This window comes from Anomaloglossus baeobatrachus, chromosome 1 (genome assembly GCF_048569485.1).
Source record: "Anomaloglossus baeobatrachus isolate aAnoBae1 chromosome 1, aAnoBae1.hap1, whole genome shotgun sequence".
Classification (NCBI taxonomy): domain Eukaryota; kingdom Metazoa; phylum Chordata; class Amphibia; order Anura; family Aromobatidae; genus Anomaloglossus; species Anomaloglossus baeobatrachus.
This window is the reverse complement of record NC_134353.1, coordinates 775,767,367-775,791,602: the sequence shown is the minus strand read 5'-3', so window position 1 is coordinate 775,791,602 and position 24,236 is coordinate 775,767,367. Positions and strand designations below refer to the sequence as shown.

The window sequence follows — 24,236 nt, the reverse complement described above, 5'->3', positions numbered from 1 at the left end:
ATTGTGACACAATCCGAGTTCTTAGATATATCATGTAGCAGAGCTCAGAAGGCTAACACCGCCCACACCACAGTTTTTGTGTATGTTGTATAGTGACAGTGAGCTGCTTATCAGAGGAAGGGGGCATGGTTGATCTAGCAGGCATATGAGAATAAAGGCCGCTTTAGACACTGCGATATCTGATATCGCCCCCATCGGTTGTGCGACACGGGTAAATCTCTGCCCGTGTCGCACAACATCGCCCGGACCCGTCACACTACTTACCTGTCCTGCGACGTCGCTGTGACCGGTGAACCGCCTCCTTAAAGGAGGCGGTGCGTTCAGTGTCACATCGACGTCACAGCAGCGTCACTGAACCGCCGCCCAATAGAAGCGGAGGGGCAGAGATGAGCGGGACGAACATCCCGCCCATCTCCTTCCTTCCGCATTGTGGCCGGGAGGCAGGTAAGGAAAGCTTCCTCGTTCCTGCGGTGTTACACGGAGTGATGTGTGCTGCCGCAGGAACGAGGAACAACTTCATTACTGCTGCAGTAACGATATTTGAGAATGGACCCCCACGTCACCGATGAGCGATTTTGCACGTTTTTGCGATGATGCAAAATCGCTCATAGGTGTCACACGCAATGGCATCGCTACAGCGGCCGGATGTGCATCACAAAATCTGTGACCCCAACGAGATCGCTGTAGCGATCTCGTAGTGTGTAAATCCCGCTTTAGTCCAGCTGATTAAACACTCACTTATTGTAGGGAAACAACAGCACACAGCCTAATAAATGTCACATCATGTACAGTCAGGGCCAGAAATATTTGGACAGTGACACAAGTTTTGTTATTTTAGCTGTTTACAAAAACATGTTCAGAAATACAATTATATATATAATATGGGCTGAAAGTGCACACTCCCAGCTGCAATATGAGAGTTTTCACATCCAAATCGGAGAAAGGGTTTAGGAATCATAGCTCTGTAATGCATAGCCTCCTCTTTTTCAAGGGACCAAAAGTAATTGGACAAGGGACTCTAAGGGCTGCAATTAACTCTGAAGGCGTCTCCCTCGTTAACCTGTAATCAATGAAGTAGTTAAAAGGTCTGGGGTTGATTACAGGTGTGTGGTTTTGCATTTGGAAGCTGTTGCTGTGACCAGACAACATGTGGTCTAAGGAACTCTCAATTGAGGTGAAGCAGAACATCCTGAGGCTGAAAAAAAAGAAAAAATCCATCAGAGAGATAGCAGACATGCTTGGAGTAGCAAAATCAACAGTCGGGTACATTCTGAGAAAAAAGGAATTGACTGGTGAGTTTGGGAACTCAAAAAGGCCTGGGCGTCCACGGATGACAACAGTGGTGGATGATCGCCGCATACTTTCTTTGGTGAAGAAGAACCCGCTCACAACATCAACTGAAGTCCAGAACAATCTCAGTGAAGTAGGTGTATCTGTCTCTAAGTCAACAGTAAAGAGAAGACTCCATGAAAGTAAATACAAAGGGTTCACATCTAGATGCAAACCATTCATCAATTCCAAAAATAGACAGGCCAGAGTTAAATTTGCTGAAAAACACCTCATGAAGCCAGCTCAGTTCTGGAAAAGTATTCTATGGACAGATGAGACAAAGATCAACCTGTACCAGAATGATGGGAAGAAAAAAGTTTGGAGAAGAAAGGGAACGGCACATGATCCAAGGCACACCACATCCTCTGTAAAACATGGTGGAGGCAACGTGATGCATGGGCATGCATGGCTTTCAATGGCACTGGGTCACTTGTGTTTATTGATGACATAACAGCAGACAAGAGTAGCCGGATGAATTCTGAAGTATACCGGGATATACTTTCAGCCCAGATTCAGCCAAATGCCGCAAAGTTGATCGGACGGCGCTTCATAGTACAGATGGACAATGACCCCAAGCATACAGCCAAAGCTACCCAGGAGTTCATGAGTGCAAAAAAGTGGAACATTCTGCAATGGCCAAGTCAATCACCAAATCTTAACCCAATTGAGCATGCATTTCACTTGCTCAAATCCAGACTTAAGACGGAAAGACCCACAAACAAGCAAGACCTGAAGGCTGCGGCTGTAAAGGCCTGGCAAAGCATTAAGAAGGAGGAAACCCAGGGTTTGGTGATGTCCATGGGTTACAGACTTAAGGCAGTGATTGACTCCAAAGGATTCGCAACAAAATATTGAAAATAAAAATATTTTGTTTGGGTTTGGTTTATTTGTCCAATTACTTTTGACCTCCTAAAATGTGGAATGTTTGTAAAGAAATGTGTACAATTCCTACAATTTCTATCAGATATTTTTGTTCAAACCTTCAAATTAAACGTTACAATCTGCACTTGAATTCTGTTGTAGAGATTTAATTTCAAATCCAATGTGGTGGCATGCAGAGCCCAACTCGCGAAAATTGTGTCACTGTCCAAATATTTCTGGACCTAACTGTAAATCAGTATCTCAGCCCCCATCTCATGCTGTCCTCAGATTACATAGCAAAAACTTGCCAACAGATTCTCTTTAAAGCAGAGTCCCCTACTACCCAGAGAGCTATATGTGGTTAGTCAGCTGTAGACAACAGGATTGTCAGATCAATACTAGAATTTAAAGGGTTATTCCCATCTTCATAGATGGGTATTGTCAGATAGCACTTGTAAAAACAAGCACCTTAGCATTTTACTGTTCGTTAAAATTTTCAGTAGTTTTTGATATATTGTATTAACACTTCTCTTGTTTACAGCTTGTTGCCTAGGAGACAGACCACCAATGTTGTCTAGCTTGGAAGTAATGTGCTGAAGCTAGTGGTATTAGAAGCTAAGAGTGTGGCAAGCCTCAAAGCAATGCTTACAAGCTCGCTAGAAAAAATAAAAAAAGCTTGTGAGCACTGTGCATATATATGACCACTATTGCTAAATTGTAGTAGTGGTCAGTATCCTAGGCAATAAGCTATAAACAAAATAAAAGTGTTACTATCTCAAGAATGACAAGCATTGAATGACTGACCAAAAGTTTGGACACACCTTCTCATTCAAAGCGTTTTCTTTATTTTCAACACTCTGAAAATTGTAGATTCACATTGAAGGCCTCACAATTATGAATAAAAACATGTGGAATGAAATACTTAAAAAAGTGTGAAACTAAAAATATGTCTTATATTCTAGGTTCTTCAAAGTAGCCACCTTTTGCTTTCATTACTACTTTGCACACTCTTCGCATTCTCTTGATGAGCTTCAAGAGGTAGTCACCAGAAATGGTTTTCCAACAGTCTTGAAGGAGTTGCCAGAGATGCTTAGCACTTGATGGCCTTTTTGCCTTCACTCTGCGGCCAAGCTCACCCCAAACCATCTCGATTGGGTTCAGGTCTGGTGACTGTGGAGACCAGGTCATCTGGCGTAGCACCCCATCACTCTCCTTCTTAGTCAAATAGCCCTTACACAACCTGGAGGTGTGTTTGGGGTCATTGTCCTGTTGAAACATAAATGATGGTCCAACTAAACGCAAACCGGATGGAATAGCACGCCGCTGCAAGATGCTGTGGTAGGCATGCTGGTTCTGTATGCCTTCAATTTTGAATAAATCCCCAACAGTGTCACCAGCAAAGCAGCCCCACACCATCACACCTCCTCCTCCATGCTTCACGGTGGGAACCAGCCATGTAGAGTCCATCCGTTCACCTTTTCTACAAAGATACGGTGGTTGGATCCAAAGATCTCAAACTTGGACTCATCAGACCAAAGCACAGATTTCCACTGGTCTTGTGTTCTTTAGCCCAAACAAGTCTCCTCTGCTTGTTGCCAAACTTTTGGTCTGTACTGTATATTTTATATATATATATATATATATATATATATATATACACACACACACACACACACACACACACACACATACATATATACACACACACACTACAGTTCAAAAGTTTGGGGTCACCCAGACAATTTAGTCTTTTCCATGAAATATCATACTTTTATTTATCAAATGAGTTGCATAATGAATAGAAAATATAGTCCAGACATTGACTAGATTAGAAATAATGATTTTTACTTGAAATAATAATTTTCTCCTTCAAATTTTGCTTTCGTCAAAGAATGCTCCCTTTGCAGCAATTCCAGCTTTGCAGACCTTTGGCATTCTAGCTGTTAATTTGATGAGGTAATCTGGAGATATTTCACCCCGTGCTTTCAGAAGCCCCTCCCACAAGTTGGATTGGCTTAATGGGCACTTTTTGCATACCATATGGTCAAGCTGCTCCCACAATAGTTCAATAAGGTTGAGATCTAGTGACTGGGCTGGCCACTCCATTACAGATAGAATACCAGCTGCCTTCTTCTTCTCTAAAGAATTCATGCATAATTTGGAGGTGTGCTTTGGGTCATTGTCCTGTTGTAGGATGAAATTGGCTCCAATCAAGCGCTGTCCACAGGGTATGGCATAGGGTTGCAAAGTGGAGTGATAGCCTTCCTTATTCAAAATCCCTTTTACATTGTACAAATCTCCCACTTTACCAGCACAAAAGCAATCCCAGACCATCACATTACCTCCACCATGCTTGACAGATGGCATCAGGCACCCTTCCAGTATCTTTTCAGTTGTTCTGCATCTCACAAATGTTCTTCTGTGTGATCAAACATCTCAAACTTCAATTCATCTGTCCATAACACTTTTTCCAATCTTCCTCTGTCCAATGTCTGTGTTCTTTTGCCCATATTAATCTTTTCCTTTTAGTAGCCAGTCTCAGATATGGCTTTTTCTTTGCCACTCTGCTCTGAAGGCGAGCATCCCAGAGTCGCCTCTTCACTGTAGACGTTGACACTGGCGTTTTTTTATGGGTACTATTTAAGGAAGCAGCCAGTTGAGGACCTGTGAGGCATCGATTTCTTGAACTAAAGACTCTAATGTACTTGTCTTGTTGCTCAGTTGTGCAGCGGGGCCTCCCACTTCTTTTTCTACTCTGGTTAGAGCCTATTTGTGCTCTAGTACACACTGTTGTAGGAAACCTTCAGTTTCTTGGCAATTTCTCGCATGGAATATCTTCAAGAACAAGAATAGACTGTCGAGTTTCACATGAAAGTTTTCTTTTTCTGGCCATTTTGAGAGTTTAATGGAACTATCAAATGTAATGCTCCAGATTCTCAGCTAGCTCAAAGAAAGGTCATTCTCTAATCAGCAAGACTGTTTTCAGCTGTGCTAACATACTTGCACAAGGGTTTTCAAGGGATTTCTAAACATCCATTAGCCTTCTAACAAAGCAAACACAATGTACCATTAGAACACTGGAATGGTGGTTGATGGAAATAGGCCCCTATACACCAATGTAGATATTGCATTAAAAAACAGACTTTTGCAGCTAGAATAGTAATTTACCACATTAACAATGTATAGAGTGTATCTCTGTTTAATATAATGTTAGCTTCATTGAAAAAAAAATGTGATTTTCTTTCAAAAATAAGGAAATATCTAAGCGACCCTAAACTTTTGAACTGGAGTGTATATATATTTTATATATATATATATATATATATATATATACACAGTATAATTCCAGGAAACCTAAATCATCTTATCAAATCAATTTTGCTCTCCAAATATCCAACTTTTACAGTGGCCATATCAAAAAGATCACAAACTTACAATTAGGCAGCTCAATAGGCAGCATGGGCTCTTCAATGCTAAAACATTATTTTTTTTTCTATCCATTTTAAGAAAAAACCCAATGTCGAGAGTGTCAGACTAGTCCAAAACACTAAAAGCACTTACAATAATAGGCAACCTGAGTGATTGTTAGTTTAGTCCTAGCAAAAGACTCCCTACGGCCACTCAGCATGTCACAGATATAGCACACTTTGCAAACCGTTTGCTTTTGACACGTTCTGCTAATATAAGAAGTAAGACAGCTTATGCCGTCGTACTTACCTTACAAACAAGAAAAGCGGACACGCTCACTTCTGCACACACTTGGCAGATACATGTGTAGAAATCAAGCTGTGGGCTTTAAATCTCTCTAAATGTCAGATGGGAGCCAAAGAGTAATTAGACGTTACATTAAGGATTTAATTCTCTAATCTCGTTTAGGTTAGAAGTGAACCTACTACATAAAGAACTATTCAATTTACTATTGTGGTCCAACCTCTTTACTGAGCGGAGGCCCCCAGAGAACAGCCATGTGACAGGAGGACTGTGGGAAAATCACCGTCTTCATTTAACATACAGAGCACCACTGTCTACTCCTCTGGGAAAGCACCAGAACACAAGTCAGAAGGATAACGTTATCATCAATATATTACGATTCCAAGGATCAGTCAAAGATATTACGTTGAGTTTGCATCTTTCTTTGAAGCATTCATAATAACTTTTAAGTGTCATCTTGTGTAGGATTATGAGACTATTTTTGGTATATGTACGCTATGTGTCATATGTATTCATTGCAGATAGATTATGTCTTGAGGTGAGAACATTAGAAAATTAAACTTCCCCTGCCTACACAAAAAAATAAGTGAATTGTTTGGTGATTCATAGGAAAACATCTCAGAATGCAGAACACTGCAGCAGATGGGACTTAACAAGACTATGTCGGGATCTACGGAGGTCAGCCAAAAACAATAAAGATTTGGCTGCAGTAGGCAAGCTGTTACGCGGAGCCAGTTTTAGAACATAATGGGGCCCTGGGCAACCAGCTAAGTAAGGACAGTTTTAAAGGAAGTCAAAAATAGTGAAAGGGTTAGTTGCAAATTCCTTGGTTACCCAAGACCAAGAAGAGAGTCATTTTACATTCCCTACTGGTCTAGAATAGAGAAAGAGTTGATGGTAAATTCAGTTACCTCTGGAGATTCTGTGCTCTGGTGCTCCCCCAGTATATCAGGACCAGAGGCAGATGCGAAGTCTGCTATCTCCTAAAATCATATTCATACACAGCAAATAATGAATACATGAACTCCAATATTACTGTAAACATTAAGAATGTAAAGTACTTAGCATTTTTTATACCACAAAAGCCATTTAACCACATCAAAGTGTAACTAAGTATGGATGAAAAAAGAAGAAAAAGGTTGCATCAGCTCACCAAAGAATGTCCATCATTGACAAATGCAGGTGCATGGATCTTCATGGCTGGTGTCCACGAGTTTAATGTGAAGAGAGCAGAAAAAGTTTGATCCGGCACCAGCGTAATTAAAATCTCAATTTATTTATAATAGTTAAAATGCATCCATAGAAAAATAAAAAATTCAGTGGAAATCCATGGAATGGGCACAGGGCAGGAAACCTGACACTTTTTGGATGAACTCTGACTAAGGATGAGCTTGTCTGAAACACGTCAGTTGCCTACCCTGTTTTCATTCCATGGACTTCCAATGATTTTTTTTTATTTTTCTATAGATTAATTTTAAAGGGAACCTGTTAGGTGCAATATTCACCCAAAACCTCGAGCAGTTCTGGGTGCATATTTCTAATCCCTGCCTAATCGTCCCTGTTTCTAGTAGCATAGATAAAGAGATCTTTAGAAAAAGTATTTCTAAAGATCTTTTATCCTATGGTAATGAGCGCAGGGACTAGTCCAAGGGTGCTAGTTCCTGCCCTCATTCTACCCTCTTGGCATGGAAGCACGCCCACGGGGCATTCTAACATGCTATTCAATGCAGCACCACCTGCGGTGACTCGCGTACCTGTGTCCACTGTGACCGCTGATCTGAATTCCGGACATTTCTGGTCATGCACAGTATTAAGCCGGGTGTACACATACCGGCTTCAGAGAGGTCTAGTGCGCATGACCGGAAGTGCCAGGACTTCTGATCAGTGGACACAGGTACGCACGTCACCGCTGATGATGCTGCATTGAATAGCCTGTTAGCACGCCCCTGTGGGTGTGCTGCCATACATGCTAAGAGAGCGGAATGAGCGCAGGAACTAACGCCCCTGGGACTAGTCCCTGGACTCATTAGCATATCTTTTTGTTTCCTACTAGATGCAGCGACAGTTAGGCAGTGATTAGCAATATACACCCAGAACTGCTCGTGGTTCTGGGTGCATATTGCACCTCAGAGGTTTCATTTAAGAGATTTGAATTATGCTGGTGCTGGATGAAACCATTTCTCCTCGCTAAATAAGGATGGACACAAATCAATAATATCCTACCTCTCCATGTGCCAAACCAGGCCTCATCTGTACATGTATTAATTAGTGATGAGCGAGTACTAAAAAGCTCGGGTGCTCGAAGCTCGGGCCGAGCCTCCCAAGATACTCGTGTACTCGGCCCGAGCAACGAGCCCAATGTTATCCTATGGGAGACCCGAGTATTTTTGTGAAATGACCTCCCGGCAGCATGGAGAAACCCTAAAAATGTCACAAAAGTCTCAGAAGAGTGCTCAAATGACATGGCAACAGCATGGGGAAGACCCCTTGAAGCATTTATCACTCAAAAGTCACAGCTGTGAACAATTTTGTCCGCGTTTTACGCCATTTTTACGGACTCACCAGAAAACCTTCCAAAATGACCCCAAAATGATTTTTCATGGCGGAAATGTTAAGGGCACATACCCAATAGTGAGATAGAGCTGGTGTATGTTACTTTTTGAGATCAATACATGAAAGATTTTACGTGAAAACATTGTGTGGCACTCCGATGTCCCTGAGAAGAGACGTACATGAAGGCCTCTTGAGTCTAATGTGCCCATTTTGAGGAAGTGAGTCTTTGTAGTATTTTCCTTTGCCAGGGCAGTCCTAAATTGTGAGGTTCACCAATGCCCCTGCATACAGACGTGCATGAGGGCCTGTAAACCTGAAGTGCCCATTGGAAGGAAGTGGGTGTATTATAGTATAGCCCTTAGGCAGGGAAGCCAAACATTGGGAGGCTCCACGTTGTCCCTGGATAGAGACGTGCATGAAGGCCTGTAAACCTGAAGTGCCCATTGGAAGGAAGTGGGTGTATTATAGTATAGCCCTTAGGCAGGGAAGCCAAACATTGGGAGGCTCCACGTTGTCCCTGGATAGAGACGTGCATGAAGGCCTGTAAACCTGAAGTGCCCATTGGAAGGAAGTGGGTGTATTATAGTATAGCCCTTAGGCAGGGAAGCCAAACATTGGGAGGCTCCACGTTGTCCCTGGATAGAGACGTGCATGAAGGCCTGTAAACCTGAAGTGCCCATTGGAAGGAAGTGGGTGTATTATAGTATAGCCCTTAGGCAGGGAAGCCAAACATTGGGAGGCTCCACGTTGTCCCTGGATAGAGACGTGCATGAAGGCCTGTAAACCTGAAGTGCCCATTGGAAGGAAGTGGGTGTATTATAGTATAGCCCTTAGGCAGGGAAGCCAAACATTGGGAGGCTCTACGTTGTCCCTGGATAGAGACCTGTTAGGTTCTTAGTGCCTCCGTGCTTGCATTTAAAAACCGCACGTGTGTGCCTGTTGGTGGCAGCTTTCCGCTGCATTTGTGTGAGTTTTGCACAAACTTGGATATAACACACAAGTCTAGTGAATACACATCAGCACAGCATTGCAAAATGCGCAAGGGCGTTGTCAACGAACAAGGAAGTGGACGTGATGGTGGTGCAGGCAGACACCGAGGTTGTGTGCAAGCTCTAATTTCGCCACAACAAAGGGCCACATCTAGTCGCTCGCACGTCCTGTCCCAAATTCTTGGGGACCGCAGCAGTACACCCCTCTTGAACCAAGACCAGTGTCAACAGGTTGTTAGTTGGATAGCGGATAATGCTTCCAGTCAGATTGGCACCACCACAAACACTCTGTCTTCCACACGGTCAAGTGTCAGTAGCCGTGATACTGCACCGCACATTTCAGAACCTGATCCTCCTTCCTACCACCAGGCCGAGTACACGTCCACGGACATTACTGATCCCACACTTGGACACTCGGAATAGCTGTTCGTTCACGTTTCCATTCACAAATTCTGGCCTCTCGCCAGCTCCTGTTGAAGTGGGCCATGACGAGATTGTATGTACAGATGCACAAATATTTGAGCAGCCACGTTCTCACGAAGTTGGCAACGTGTCTCAACAAGGGGTGGCCGATGATGAGACACAATTGTCAGGAAGTCAGGAGGAGGAGCAGGGTGCGGAAGAGGAAGACGACGTGGTGGATGATCCAGTAACTGACCCAACCTGGCAGGAGGATATGCAGAGCGAGGACAGCAGTGCACAGGGGGAGGGAGGCGTAGCATCACAACAGGCAGTAAGAAGCAGAGTGGTGGCCCCAGGCAGACGTCAGTCAACTGTTCCCCGGAACAACACGACACAAGGTGCCTGTACAAATGTTAGGTCTTCCCGAGTCTGGCTGTAATACTATTGTATGTATTGAGGATTTCGATTGCGTTAGGGCAATGACAACCAGAGACGAGTTCTTGGTGCAAGACATTTATAATATGCAACCAGCAAATATGTACATAAACGGAACAAAAACACAGTAGAACATAAATACAGGAAATACCTTCCAGGGACTGAGCGAAAGGGAATTCCCGGTACCGCGCACCGGACTCCCCCAGGGAGACCACCAACAGCAAACCCCTATACAGGGACTGTCTGGCAATCACCCCAGAAGCCCTAAATGCGCAGCAGCCGGGACACAAAAGGGCAATAGGTAAGTCGAAAAATGTCTGTACGTGATGTGAGTCCAGAGTGGTATTAAACGGAAGGAACCGGGCAGAAGTTCCGACCAAAGACGGCAAACGGAGTCCAGGTACAGCTAGATGATACCAGATGAAGTCCAGAGTCGGTGTCGGTTGTTTTCCAAGAGGATCCGAATAACAATCAGGAACCAAAAGCAGCAGGGCAGGAGCACACAGGAAGCAGTATACTCAGGCACTGGACTAAGCTTTAGGGGCGGCTTTTAAACAGATGGACAGGAAGTAGGGCAACATAACAGAAAACTCCATGTTAACAAAGGGCAAGCTCTTTCAAAAGAAAACTGGAAAACCAGGAACTCTGACACTGGCAGTTTTTTAAGTTGGCTCCAGATGATTCTAAAAAGGCCATTTGCAACACCTGCCATGCCAGCATCAGCAGGGGTACCAAAACTAGCAGCCTGACCACCACCAGCATGATCAGGCACATGTCAGCCAAGCACCCGACTTTGTGGGAAGTACAACAGAGTCGAGGAGCAGTGCTTGCTGATGTCACTGCTACGTCTTCGCTGGTTGTGCATGCGAGCCAATCCCCTGTCCATGCTGCCTGCGAACAAGCCTCCTCCACTCCTGCACCTGCAGTTGCCTACGCAGAAAGAACACCATCATCAAGCACGTCCTTGTCCCAGCGCAACGTTCAGTTATCCATTCAGCAAACCTTTGAGCGCAGGCGCAAATACACTGCCAACACCCCACATGCCACAGTTCTAAATGCTAACATTTCGCGACTGCTTGCGCTGGAAATGTTGCCTTTTAGGCTGGTTGAGACAGAAGCATTCCGCGAACTGATGGTGGCAGCTGTCCCACGTTACTCGGTCCACAGCCGACACTATTTCTCCCTGTGTGCCGTCCCCGCATTGCATAACTAACCACGTGTCACAAAACATCACACGTGCCCGGAACAACGCTGTTTCAGCCAAAGTCCACCTAACCACAGACACGTGGACAAGTGCATGTGGGCAAGGCCGCTACATCTCGTTGACGTCACACTGGGTTAATATTGTGCAAGCTGGGACCCAGTCTGAGCGAGGGACGGAATACGTCCTTCACACACCAAGTTTTGCAGGCCCTACCTCAGTCAGGGTTTCACACACACTCTACAGCTCCGGAATGTCATGCTCCTCAGCCTCCTCCTCCTCCTGCGCATCCTGATCCACTTTACCCTCCACACCAGTCCCAAGCTGTAAGTGTCGCTGGCGGAGGAGGGGACGGTGCGCTCTCCCACTGCTCGGGTCCGGCTGACGCAGCTCTACGGCTGCTGCTGCTCGTTGGCTCGAGCGATGGCCGGATCCCGGGGACTCGAGCGGCGCTACTCGCCCGTGAGTGAAAAGGGGTGGTTTGGGTTTTGGGGATATTGTCCGTGACGCCACCCACGGTTGTGGTGATTGTGTGGACACCACCGCTGCTCTGGACGGGGATCCCGGGAGCCTGTGACAGGGAGCAGCTTTGTTGTTATTTCTCCCCTACGTGGGTAGGGGGGTTGGTTGTCCCGGGGCCTGGTGATGGGGTAGAGATGGATGACAGGCGGGTTGCGGGGCCTGATGAAGTGCATGGTCGCAGGGGCAGCGCTGTGCCGCACGGCACGGAGGTACTCACTCAGCCCAATGATGATGACACAGTTCAGGGTAAAACAAGTGGCTGGATGGACAGGTCACTCGGACGGCTGCGGTTGTTCCTCCCTGCAGGTTAGTGATGACTGTCTCTCCCTGCACCGAAGTTAAGTGTTGGTAGTGATGGTTTCCCAACGGTAACCCGCTCCCTGACCTGGATATGGGCCGGAGGAGCCCCTTTTGCCCACAGGCGCTGGCCCTGGGAGACGGTTGCCCTTGCCGGTGGCTGTGTCTCCCCTTCACGGTTGTACGGTTGCCTTCTATCTGGACTTGGCTGTTTGGAAACCCTGAGGTCCCCTTCAATAACGGATTTGGCAAATTCACGGCGACACCAAGCCTTGCCGGGATCCGAAAGTCCTCTGCCAATGGTGCTGGCTTCGCTTTGTATACCGGTCCGGTACGGCCGGGTCACCACCCGTCCACGGTCCTTACGGCAGACTCCAATCGGCCTCCACTGCAGACGGTCACCACATCCTGCCAACCTTGCTGTCCTGTCCAGGCCACACACCCGGACCAACTTCAGGCTCTTTGCTGTCACTTTTCTCCTCTCTACTACTTTCCTCCTTCCACTTCCTTAGCTTAACTCTCACTGCCTGTGTTTTCCCTCCTCCTCGGTGGGTGGAGACCAACCGCCTGGCTCCACACCCTGGTGTGGACAACAGCCCCTGGGGAAGGCAACAAGGATTTTGTGTTTTGACTATGATATGCCTGCAGGGAGTGTGGGGTGTTTAAGTGTTGTGCTCTGTGGCCCCTGGCTTGTCCAGGGCGACACAGAAGCACTGCAGCACTGCCTCGGCGAAGCGGCAACAGGCAGTGCTGAAGCTAATCTGCATAGGTGACAAACCCCACAATGCAGAAGAGGTGTGGACAGCTCTGAAACAGCAGGCAGATCACTGGCTCACAACTCTGAACCTAAAGCCAGGAAAGGTGGTGTGTGACAATGGCCGGAACCTGGTGGCGGCTTTGAGGCGAGGCCAGCTGACACATGTTCCATGCTTGGCCCATGTGCTCAACCTCGAGGTTCAGCGGTTTCTAAAGTCATAGTCAGAGCTGTCTGATCTGCTGGTAAAAGTTCGCCGCCTGTCTGCACATTTTCGAAAGTCACCTACTGCTTCAGCCGGCCTTGCCGCCTTAAGACGCCGTTTGCATCTTCCGGCACACAGACTGGTGTGTGATGTCCCCACGCGTTGGAATTCAACTCTGCACATGTTGGTCAGGATATGTGAGCAGAAGAGGGCAGTTGTTGAGTACCTGCATCACCTAAGCCGTCGGGAAATGGGTCAAACTCCACACATAACACCTGAGGAGTGGAGATGGATGTCCGACCTATGCACCATCCGCCAAAACTTTGAGGACTACAACAAGATGGTGAGCGGCGATGACGACATTATTAGCGTCACCATACCGCTTCTCTGCCTTCTAAAATGGTCTCTGCTCAGAAAACAAACATGATGCATTGCAGGCGGAGCGCGATGAGTTTCAGCAAGAAACAGTAGTGGGTGTGGGTGATGATAACACACAGCCCAGCCTCGTCTCATCACAACGTGCAGTGGAGGACTATGACGAGGAGGAGGATGAAGACATGGAGCAACTCTCTGGCCAAATTGAGGATATGACATGCAGTCATATCCTCGGTTCAGCGTGGCTGGCCAGAGGACAGGGTAGATGATGAGGAGGAGGAGGACAGCATGTTCAGTCATCGTGTCGGTCAGGATACTGAAGTGATGGCTGTTAAGAGTCTGGCACACATGGCTGACTTTATGGTAAGCTGCCTGTCTCGTGACCCTCGCGTTAAGAACATCTTGGCCGACAATCATTACTGGTTGGTAACACTGTTAGACCCACGCTAAAAGGAGAACTTTATGTCTCTTATTCCCGAGGCGGAGAGGTCAGGCAAAATGCAGCAGTTCCAGAAGGCCATAGTCACGGAAGTAGGCAAAGCATTCCCCTCACAAAACGCTAGCGGCATAGGTCATGAATCAGTGGACAACCGAGGCGTACAGCCGAGAGAGGCACAAGTCCAATCCGCCAGAGGTAGGGGAACAGTCTTTAAGATGTGTGACAGTTTTCTCAGCCCCTCACGTACCACAGCCCCTGAGGTGCGGGGTAGTGCCACAAGAAATCCTAAGTTTGCCCAGATGCTGAAGGAGTACCTTGCAGATCGAACAACTGTACTCCGACATTCCTCTGTGCCTTACAATTATTGGGTATCCAAGCTGGACACGTGGCATGAATTGGCTCTCTACGCCTTGGAAGGCCTGGCCTGCCCTGCTGCTAGCGTTTTGTCAGAGCGTGTTTTTAGTGCCGCAGGTGGAATCATTACAGATAAACGCACCCGCCTGTCAACTGAAAATGCTGACAAGCTGACTCTGATCAAGATGAACAAGGGTTGGATTGGGCCAGACTTCACCACACCACCAGCAAATGAGAGCGGAATTTAAAGTTTGCCATGTACCTCCACTCACCCATGGGTACACACTTCTGGAGTTTGGCTAATCGCTGGACTGCTCCTCCTTCTCCTCATGCGCCACCATGATGATGACCGTTACAAATTGCAATACTTAGGCCTTTGTTTCAGGTATACCCCCAGTGGTAAATTTTTTCGCCCATTCTTTGCAGAATGGACATTACAACGACAGGAGACCCACTCCTTTGCAATGGGAACAATGTTTTGAGGCCCTCATGCACGTCTCTATCCAGGGACAACGTGGAGCCTGACGCTGCCACCGACTGCCACACACGTGCTGTTTTTAAATGCAAGCACGGACGCAATAAGAACCTAACTGGTTTTTAGGAGCGACAATTACTGAGAAGTCTGACACTATCAGACACTGCTGACTGACGTGTATTATACACTAGACTTGTGCGTTATATAATAGTTTGTGCAAAACGCGCACCTGTACCCTGCCACCGACTGCCACACACGTGCTGTTTTTAAATGCAAGCACGGACGCAATAAGAACCTAACTGGTTTTTAGGAGCGACAATTACTGAGAAGTCTGACACTATCAGACACTGCTGACTGACGTGTATTATACACTAGACTTGTGCGTTATATAATAGTTTGTGCAAAACGCGCACCTGTACCCTGCCACCGACTGCCACACACGTGCTGTTTTTAAATGCAAGCACGGACGCAATAAGAACCTAACTGGTTTTTAGGAGCGACAATTACTGAGAAGTCTGACACTATCAGACACTGCTGACTGACGTGTATTATACACTAGACTTGTGCGTTATATAATAGTTTGTGCAAAACGCGCACCTGTACCCTGCCACCGACTGCCACACACGTGCTGTTTTTAAATGCAAGCACGGACGCAATAAGAACCTAACTGGTTTTTAGGAGCGACAATTACTGAGAAGTCTGACACTATCAGACACTGCTGACTGACGTGTATTATACACTAGACTTGTGCGTTATATAATAGTTTGTGCAAAACGCGCACCTGTACCCTGCCACCGACTGCCACACACGTGCTGTTTTTAAATGCAAGCACGGACGCAATAAGAACCTAACTGGTTTTTAGGAGCGACAATTACTGAGAAGTCTGACACTATCAGACACTGCTGACTGACGTGTATTATACACTAGACTTGTGCGTTATATAATAGTTTGTGCAAAACGCGCACCTGTACCCTGCCACCGACTGCCACACACGTGCTGTTTTTAAATGCAAGCACGGACGCAATAAGAACCTAACTGGTTTTTAGGAGCGACAATTACTGAGAAGTCTGACACTATCAGACACTGCTGACTGACGTGTATTATACACTAGACTTGTGCGTTATATAATAGTTTGTGCAAAACGCGCACCTGTACCCTGCCACCGACTGCCACACACGTGCTGTTTTTAAATGCAAGCACGGACGCAATAAGAACCTAACTGGTTTTTAGGAGCGACAATTACTGAGAAGTCTGACACTATCAGACACTGCTGACTGACGTGTATTATACACTAGACTTGTGCGTTATATAATAGTTTGTGCAAAACGCGCACCTGTACCCTGCCACCGACTGCCACACACGTGCTGTTTTTAAATGCAAGCACGGACGCAATAAGAACCTAACTGGTTTTTAGGAGCGACAATTACTGAGAAGTCTGACACTATCAGACACTGCTGACTGACGTGTATTATACACTAGACTTGTGCGTTATATAATAGTTTGTGCAAAACGCGCACCTGTACCCTGCCACCGACTGCCACACACGTGCTGTTTTTAAATGCAAGCACGGACGCAATAAGAACCTAACTGGTTTTTAGGAGCGACAATTACTGAGAAGTCTGACACTATCAGACACTGCTGACTGACGTGTATTATACACTAGACTTGTGCGTTATATAATAGTTTGTGCAAAACGCGCACCTGTACCCTGCCACCGACTGCCACACACGTGCTGTTTTTAAATGCAAGCACGGACGCAATAAGAACCTAACTGGTTTTTAGGAGCGACAATTACTGAGAAGTCTGACACTATCTGGACTGTTTTACACTGTGTACACCAGCCCCAGATATGATGAAGGCTGGTATACGGTCACCACTAGGAATGGCTATATATACCCTGCCTGCCTGCCTGTATACTGCTACAATAGTCCTGACAAGGACTCTTCTGGTCACTAGCCTGTATTCCGACCTGGCTATACCCTGCCTGTATATAGCAACAATAGTCCTGAGAAGGACTCTGCTACTGTACTCCGACCTGGCTATACCCTGCCTGCCTGTATACAACTAGAATAGTCCTGAGAAGGACTTCTGGTCACACTGTTTGCAGCCCTGCTCCGGAACTAACTATAAAGGGCCGCAAAGCTTTCCCTGAATCAGCGACACTCTCCCTACACTCACTGTCAGAATAGCTGTGAGCAGAGCACAGCGCGCCGGCCGATATAAAGGCTCGGTGACGCTGTGCAGGCCGGCCAATCACTGCAATTCCACAACTAACAGGGCTGTGGCATTGCAGTGGTCTGCCAGCCAATCCCTGCATGAGGGCTGGCTCTCAAAAGAGCGCCAACATGCAGAAATGAAGACCACGAGTAAAGCACGAGTATCGCGAGATTACTCGGTCCCCGCCGAGCAGCCCGAGTACAGTGATACTCGTGCGAGTACCGAGTAGTGACAAGCATGCTCGCTCATCACTAGTATTAATTAATCGCAGTGTATGTACATGTCTGTATATTGGCCACATAGAGGATTTGTGCACCTGTACATACTTTTTTTCCTGTTTTATTTTTTTCGTACCCCATAAAACCAGTCTTACTTTCATGAAAAGTACAGTTTAGGGATCATATAGTCACGATTTTGACTCCAGCATGAACTTGTTGCTGTTTGTGTTATGTCCAATTGGTACCATCCAAAATGTTATTTGAAGGTCACTGTTCTACATCAAGATTTTTTATTTTTGTCAGATCCAATTCTAACGGATAAAAAAAATCCATTGTATGTGTACAGTTTTATTTTGCTAGGAGGAATTGTAACACAGGATTAATTGTTGCCTCTGCCTGAATCGACAATTTGGTGGAAGACCAAATAAGATTATTTAATCGTATGAACGTATACCTTACCATCATATAAAGATAAACACTGGACAATAAACAACGATTGAAAGTATCAAAAAGGATAAAAATCAAAGTCAAATATCCACGTTTTCTATTTATGCTATAGCATTATCATTTACAATATAGAAATCATTCTTGTCACCATGGTAGGTACTAAGGGGGCACTCCTCAACAATGTGCTGGATAGTTTGACCATCTGCTCCACCATCACAGGTAGGAGAGTCAAATTTTCCCCACTTATACATAAGATCTGCACAGACATCAGAGTTTGTTCTAATACGACTAAAGGCTGCTTTACACGCAGCGACATAGCTAGCGATGTCGCTGGTGAAAGCACCCGCCCCCATCGGTTGTGCGTCACGGGCAAATCGCTGCCCATGGTGCGCAACATCACTAGGATCCGTCATACGTACTTACCTGCCTAGCGACGTCGCTGTGGCCGGCGAACTGCTTCCTTTCTAAGGGGGCGATTTGTGCGGCATCATAGCGACGTCACATGGCAGCCGTCCAATAGAAGCGGACGGGCGGAGAGCAGCCGAAAGAAAGTGACGCCCACCTCGTTGCCGGAGGACGCAGGTACGGTGTTGTTCCTCGTTCCTGGGGTGTCACACGTAGCGATGTGTACTGCCTCAGGAATGACGAACAACCTACGTCCTACAACAGCAACGATATTTGGGATTAGAACAACGTGTCAACGATAAACGATTAGGTGAGAAATTTTGATTGCTAGCGGTCGTTCGTACCGTTCACACGCAACAACATCGCTAACGAGGCCGGATGTGCGTCACGAATTCCGTGACCCCAACGACATCTCGTTAGCGATGTTGTTGCGTGTAAATCCCCCTTTAGAGTAACCCATGTTTTCCTTGGTAGATTGAAGCCTGGTGGTGAGTTTTGTAAGTTAGGGAACGTTTGGAGCTTACCGTCTACTACACTGACCCAAAGTTCTCGCCATTTCTCTTCTAAATTGAAGTCTTGTTCATGCAAGGTGATTGTAGTTCGGATGAGTTGATGTCTTGATTTCAATCATTGTATTGTAATAAATGTAGACGACTAATAGAAACGTTTCAACACATATTAAATTCTATATATTTTTATATAAAAAAAAAACAAACTGATCATAACAGACATGGTATTCCTAATAATACATCTATTGAGCCGTATAAGTATATGTTTACTACCATAAAAATAAAGCCTACTGAGTCCTTATTTTATTTTTTTATTCAATAGACCAGAAGAATGCATTTGGATCCAGCTATAATATATTAAAAATAGAAGCCGTGATCAAAATACAATAAAAGTCATAGTAACAGCCAAGAAAGCACAGGTCTAAAATAAGATGTTTGACGCACTCTTGCTCCCCTTTTAAAATGACTTGCTACTTAATATTTTAACATCTTAACCTCGGATATGATTAGTCTCTGCCCGTGCCGGGATTGTAACTGTAGAAACAAGACTATATCAACAGAAGGCTCAGCGCTGGCTGGCACAGATACATTTTGGATGCTTTTCTTGGCAGTCCAGTGTAAGAAATTCTTATTTAGATCTGCCAGGAGAGCTGTAATCAAATTGACCACAGGACATAACGTGGAAAAAGATGTAGCAAAAGCTACTAGTGATGGTAAAGTATCAGCAATTCCTCTTTATATCTCTATTCTGTATCTGGATAGGAGTACTGATGAGTTCAGAAAGCACGTGCATTGCTCATTATGCAAAGAGTGAGGATTTGGGTGTCCCATATGGTCGAGAGCCAAAATCCTCGTCACACAAGCAAAAGAAATGTTGTAGGCGGAACCAGTACTGATGAGAAAGTATCCTGTAATTAGTAGCGGCACTAAAATATAAACTGGAGTTGACAGAACTCTTTGTTTCAACCATATCTCTGTCATTAACCCTTCAACAAATGCCTTTTGGGATTTCATCTCATTCGCCAAATGTCGACAGTGGTTAATTTTAATGAAGCTACAAGGCTAAAGAGATAACAGTAGTAATGTCAATGTGTGTAATAGGAAAATCTACTGCGGTATACATCTATGTGTTCATCAACTTTAACAGGCAATTAGTCCTGTTCTCTAATTTTTCAAATAGCTGCAAACAAAAACCATGTACATCCCACATGGTAAACATTTTTGTTATTTAAAGGGGTTGTCCATTGCTAGGACATCTCCTTCTGATTCCACTAGTTTCCCTCAATTAAAATAAAAGAGCCTGTACTCACCTCCTGTTCTAGCGCCGTTCCAACTCTGTTGGCAATCACGGTTTGGGGCTCACATGACATTGGGATATCACGCGAGCCCCACGTCCAATCACCGTCCCCTCTCTCGCCATGCATTTAGACCACATGGGAAATAAACAGGAACTGAGTGGCAGCCACAGCGTCACTTCCTGTTGATTAACATATTTAGTCTAAAAGTGGGGAAAAAGAAGCAGGCGGTGATTGGACGCGGGGCTTGCGTGATGTCACAATGTCACATGAGCCCTGAACCGCGATAACTGACAGTACTGGAACAGCACCACAACAGGAGGTGAGTGCAGGGTCTTTTATTTAAACTGGGGGAAACAAGTGGAATTTGAAGGGGTTGTTCTAGAAGTGGACAATATTTTTAAAGAGGTAGTTCACCCCTTTTCATTATTAGCCACACTTTGTTGACCTGACATCACCACGGCCGGCCCCAGTCTTCGTGAGTCACTGGGCTTTGGGTGGTGTTTCACCGCTCATCACAGCCCAGCATTGCTCCTACTTGCAGCTCTCTGTAGTGAAGGAGAGAGCATGGAGATGCTAGGCTGTGACGAGTAGTGAAATTCCGTTCACAGCCCAGTCACTCAGGAAGATTGTGACCCGCTTCAGTTGACGTGACGTCACCGGACATGAAAGGTCATGAAGCCTGGAGGTCATGTGAACTGGGTGAGTGGACCGCAATAGCACTGCTCACAGGCACTATTAGCAACACAATGTATTTGAGAGAAACCTTGCTTCTCAACATAATATCGATGTGGCCAGTAATGAAAGGAAGTGAACCACCCCTTTAAGGACAGTCGATGGCAGATATACAGGCACATAGTTGAAATTGGTCCAGTTCAGATAATCCTGCCACAAATAACCACTCAATGGAGACTGAACACTGCCTTACTTGAACTGATCACAAAACTGTGTGAACCTAATGCACTCAATTTTATTTATTTTCTCCTAAGAAACATAACAAGCAGTTTTCTTATATGACCCATACACTGAAGGGTTCACATTTTCTGTGCAGAAGAAATCCTACTTAATGGTAACTGAAATTACCTAATGAAGATGATTACATTAATAACCAGCCTTAAAATGTTTTTCATCTGCTTCCTGCTTGAACTCATCATGTCTTCTGGCTCGACTGTACTAAGGTCTTTCAATTTAATAACCCCAGATGGAAGATTGCTCTATTTTCGTCCACTAACTGGAAGTGCACAAAGCCCCAAATATCATTTACTGTGTAAACAACAACGTCTTGTAACAGGATTAAGGCATGTGTGGAGGAGGTCAAGTGAAAAGTGGAGACATCGGATCCATGGTCTGAAAGGAATCATTGTTCCTTTCTGCTGGTTGCTATTGGAAACAGTTGACAACTGTATTTTTGCCACTGACAGAGCTACACTAAGGCGCTGTAATTCAATAGCTTCCAAAGCATGTGTATTAGACACTTTATGTGCCTTGTCTGAGAATGGGGTGTGACCTCACTGAAAATAGGTGTGGTCTAAAGAGAGACTACATATTGTGTTGGGCATTTTTGTCACAAAGTGAACTACTAATAGGTGGTGGAAACGTAAACTGGATAATCTAAACCAGTTCAGTCTGACCCCCAAGTATAACTCCAAGGTGCAGCCTACTATACGTCTCCCGTCTGTCTAACTTGTTCCACTACCTGTTGTGCAGTCCAACCTGTCCATGGCAGCAGGGATATTGAGTGTTTCAAGATCTTTCCATTACTGGAATCCAGTTACTTACACTTCTAAGTCCAGTAAAAGCGTTATTTAAAGGGAACCCATCACCAGATTTTTCAGTACTAAACCAAAACTAGCACCTTAAGCAGCGCCTGTGCTGCATTCTATTAGGTGCATGTTATCCCCTGACTCCCCATATAGACCCCAAAAATACCTTCATAAAAACTCCCGCCATGTATGTGAACCGCTGCAGCATCAGCAGCTGGGCTCCTGCTCGGATCTGGATCCGCGGTGGTTCGAGAGGTCTCCGAAGCCGGGAGGGGTCGCGCAGTCACTCGAAATAAAAGGGGGGTATTTACAGGGGATTTTGTGTTTAGAGTTCGTGACGCAACCCACGGTGTGTGGTAAGGTGGAGTACCACCGCTGCTGTTTGGAGCGCCCGGTGGCGGTGGAATGGCAGCTAGATGTTTAACCCCTCCACGGGTAGGGAGATGATGCTCCGGGGCTCGGCAATGGTGCAAGGGGGATGCCGTTGGAAAGGAAAGGGTCACTGCATACTCACTCAGCCCAATAACGCTGACACCGACAACTTGTAAACCGAAATTCTGAGCACCGCTGCAGCAAGGAGGGAGCATGCCTGGATCTCGTGCCTGATGGTGTTGCTTGTTAGCCTATGACCTTTCTCTTGGCACCTTCTTTACTGGTTGGCCCCTGTATTATGGAACTAGTTGGGTCCCGCTCACCCGTATGGCTAATGGAGTGAGCTTGCTCTCAGGGTTCACGCTTGGGATTTTCTGGACTATGTATTGGGAAAGTTCTATCCCCCTTGTTGCGCAAGTACCCCGATTTTGCAGCGGGTGGAGAACAAATCTTGAAGACTTCGCCCTCATCGGGTAAATTACCAGGACGCTTGAAGCTACTTCCCGGCCTAGAGTCCACGTACCCCGTTGTGCCCTGGCCCCTGCCCGGAGATGGCTCAAGGCCGCCTGCTGCCCTCCTCGGCAGTTACGTGCCCCTTGACATGATCCCCTGCGACTGGGGTTCCAGCTCCTACCAGGACCAGACCAACGTCTGCCACCTAGCATTAACTGGGAGCCCAGCTCCTGACCTCTCCACCTGAGAGTCACCACTCGACTGACCTACTCCTGACACTCCTGACCCTCCCAAACCAACCCCCCAAGTGGACGGCCCTATTCCCTTCAGGCTACCCATTGGTGTGTCTGGTGGGTGTAGTGCAGAGTGTTCCTAGGATTTTAATTAGCTTGTTCTTAGCAACACCAAAGGCCAGGGACCCGTAACCAACGAGGATGCGGATACTGTGCAGAAGCGCAGATTGCACAATACCCTGTGATGAACTGATAGGCCAGGGCATCACATATGTAAATCTTTGGGTCTGGTCTGATGGGTGTCCTAGGTTGTGACTCCTGTCCCTCCTTTCAGTGCTGATCACTGTTCTCCTTTGATGATTGATATTAATGATGCCTCCGGTGTCATCCATATCACCGGGTCAAAATTTCGCGCCTGTGCAGAGAACTCACCAGTTCGCGCAGGCACACATATGTTTTCAGCTCTGCCCACAAGAGGGCAGAGTGAAGTGTACCTGTGTGACTCAGCAAAGTCTCTGTGCAGGCATGAGATATTGCCCGGCTACGTGGATAGGGCCAGAGGCATCATCCAGGTTGACCATCAAAGGAAGATGGCAATCAGCGCTGAAAGGAAGGACAGGAGCCACAACCTAGGATGTACATCGGACCAGACCCAAGGCTTTACATAAAGGGATGGGGATTTAATAAAGACATTTGTGGGTTCTACAGGGGAGTCAGGGAATAACACACAATTTTATAGAAAGCAGCACAGGCGCTGCTTAAGGTGCTAGTTTTGGTTTAGAACTCAAAAATCTGGTGACGCAGCATTTTTTAAGCAGCGTATTTTCCCTGAGTCCAAAACACTGCATTGTGCAGTGCAAACACAGTAGATAGGATTTATACAGGTCCCATGCCCACTATGCTTCTTTTTTCGCAGCGTAAACTGACCTGCAGTGAGACTTTCTGTGCCGCAGCATGTCAATTTATGCTTGTGGTAACGCAAGTGTTCTAGGTGGGAGAACACAACGAAAATTCACTGAGCCCAGAACCCTGATTGTGGGCACGGACGCTGCAGTCTCCTGCAGAGAACACTCGTGTCTCCGCAAGAGAAGACACGCTGCTTCCAGAACGCAGCATGTCCAGATTGTGGGCACATACCCTAAGGATATAAATATACTGATCTCTAAATAGTATAAAATCTGCTCTTTTTCAATATCCAAAAGAAATATCTACATGAATGGCTTCTTATTTGCTTTCCACTGATACTGTGGTACTGAATTTAAAGAAATGTAGTTCTTGTGTGCTAAAAATATTTTCTATTTCTGGATCAAGCTTTCAAAAGATCCTTGGACATCTGCCATGTGGGCCAGGTGGTTTCAGGCCTTCTATCTTTACCTAATCACTTTTCAAGCTCCTTGTGTGCCAAGTGCAGGGAAATGGGTT

At 45.9% G+C, this 24,236-nt stretch overlaps 1 protein-coding gene across 3 annotated transcripts in view; it reads right to left on the bottom strand.

Annotated features, from left to right (window-relative positions):
• The window catches only part of MARCHF3 (membrane associated ring-CH-type finger 3), a 268,488-nt gene that overhangs the window by 196,083 nt on the left and 48,169 nt on the right, over window positions 1–24,236 (bottom strand). The window contains exon 1 of one of the 3 annotated variants that reach the window (XM_075324806.1): window positions 5,908–6,037. The exons of the other annotated variants lie outside the window; for them this stretch is intronic. The gene's annotated coding sequence lies outside the window, so the exon portion shown is untranslated. Of the gene's footprint in view, window positions 1–5,907; window positions 6,038–24,236 lie in introns of those variants that run through there. 3 annotated transcript variants of the gene reach the window in all.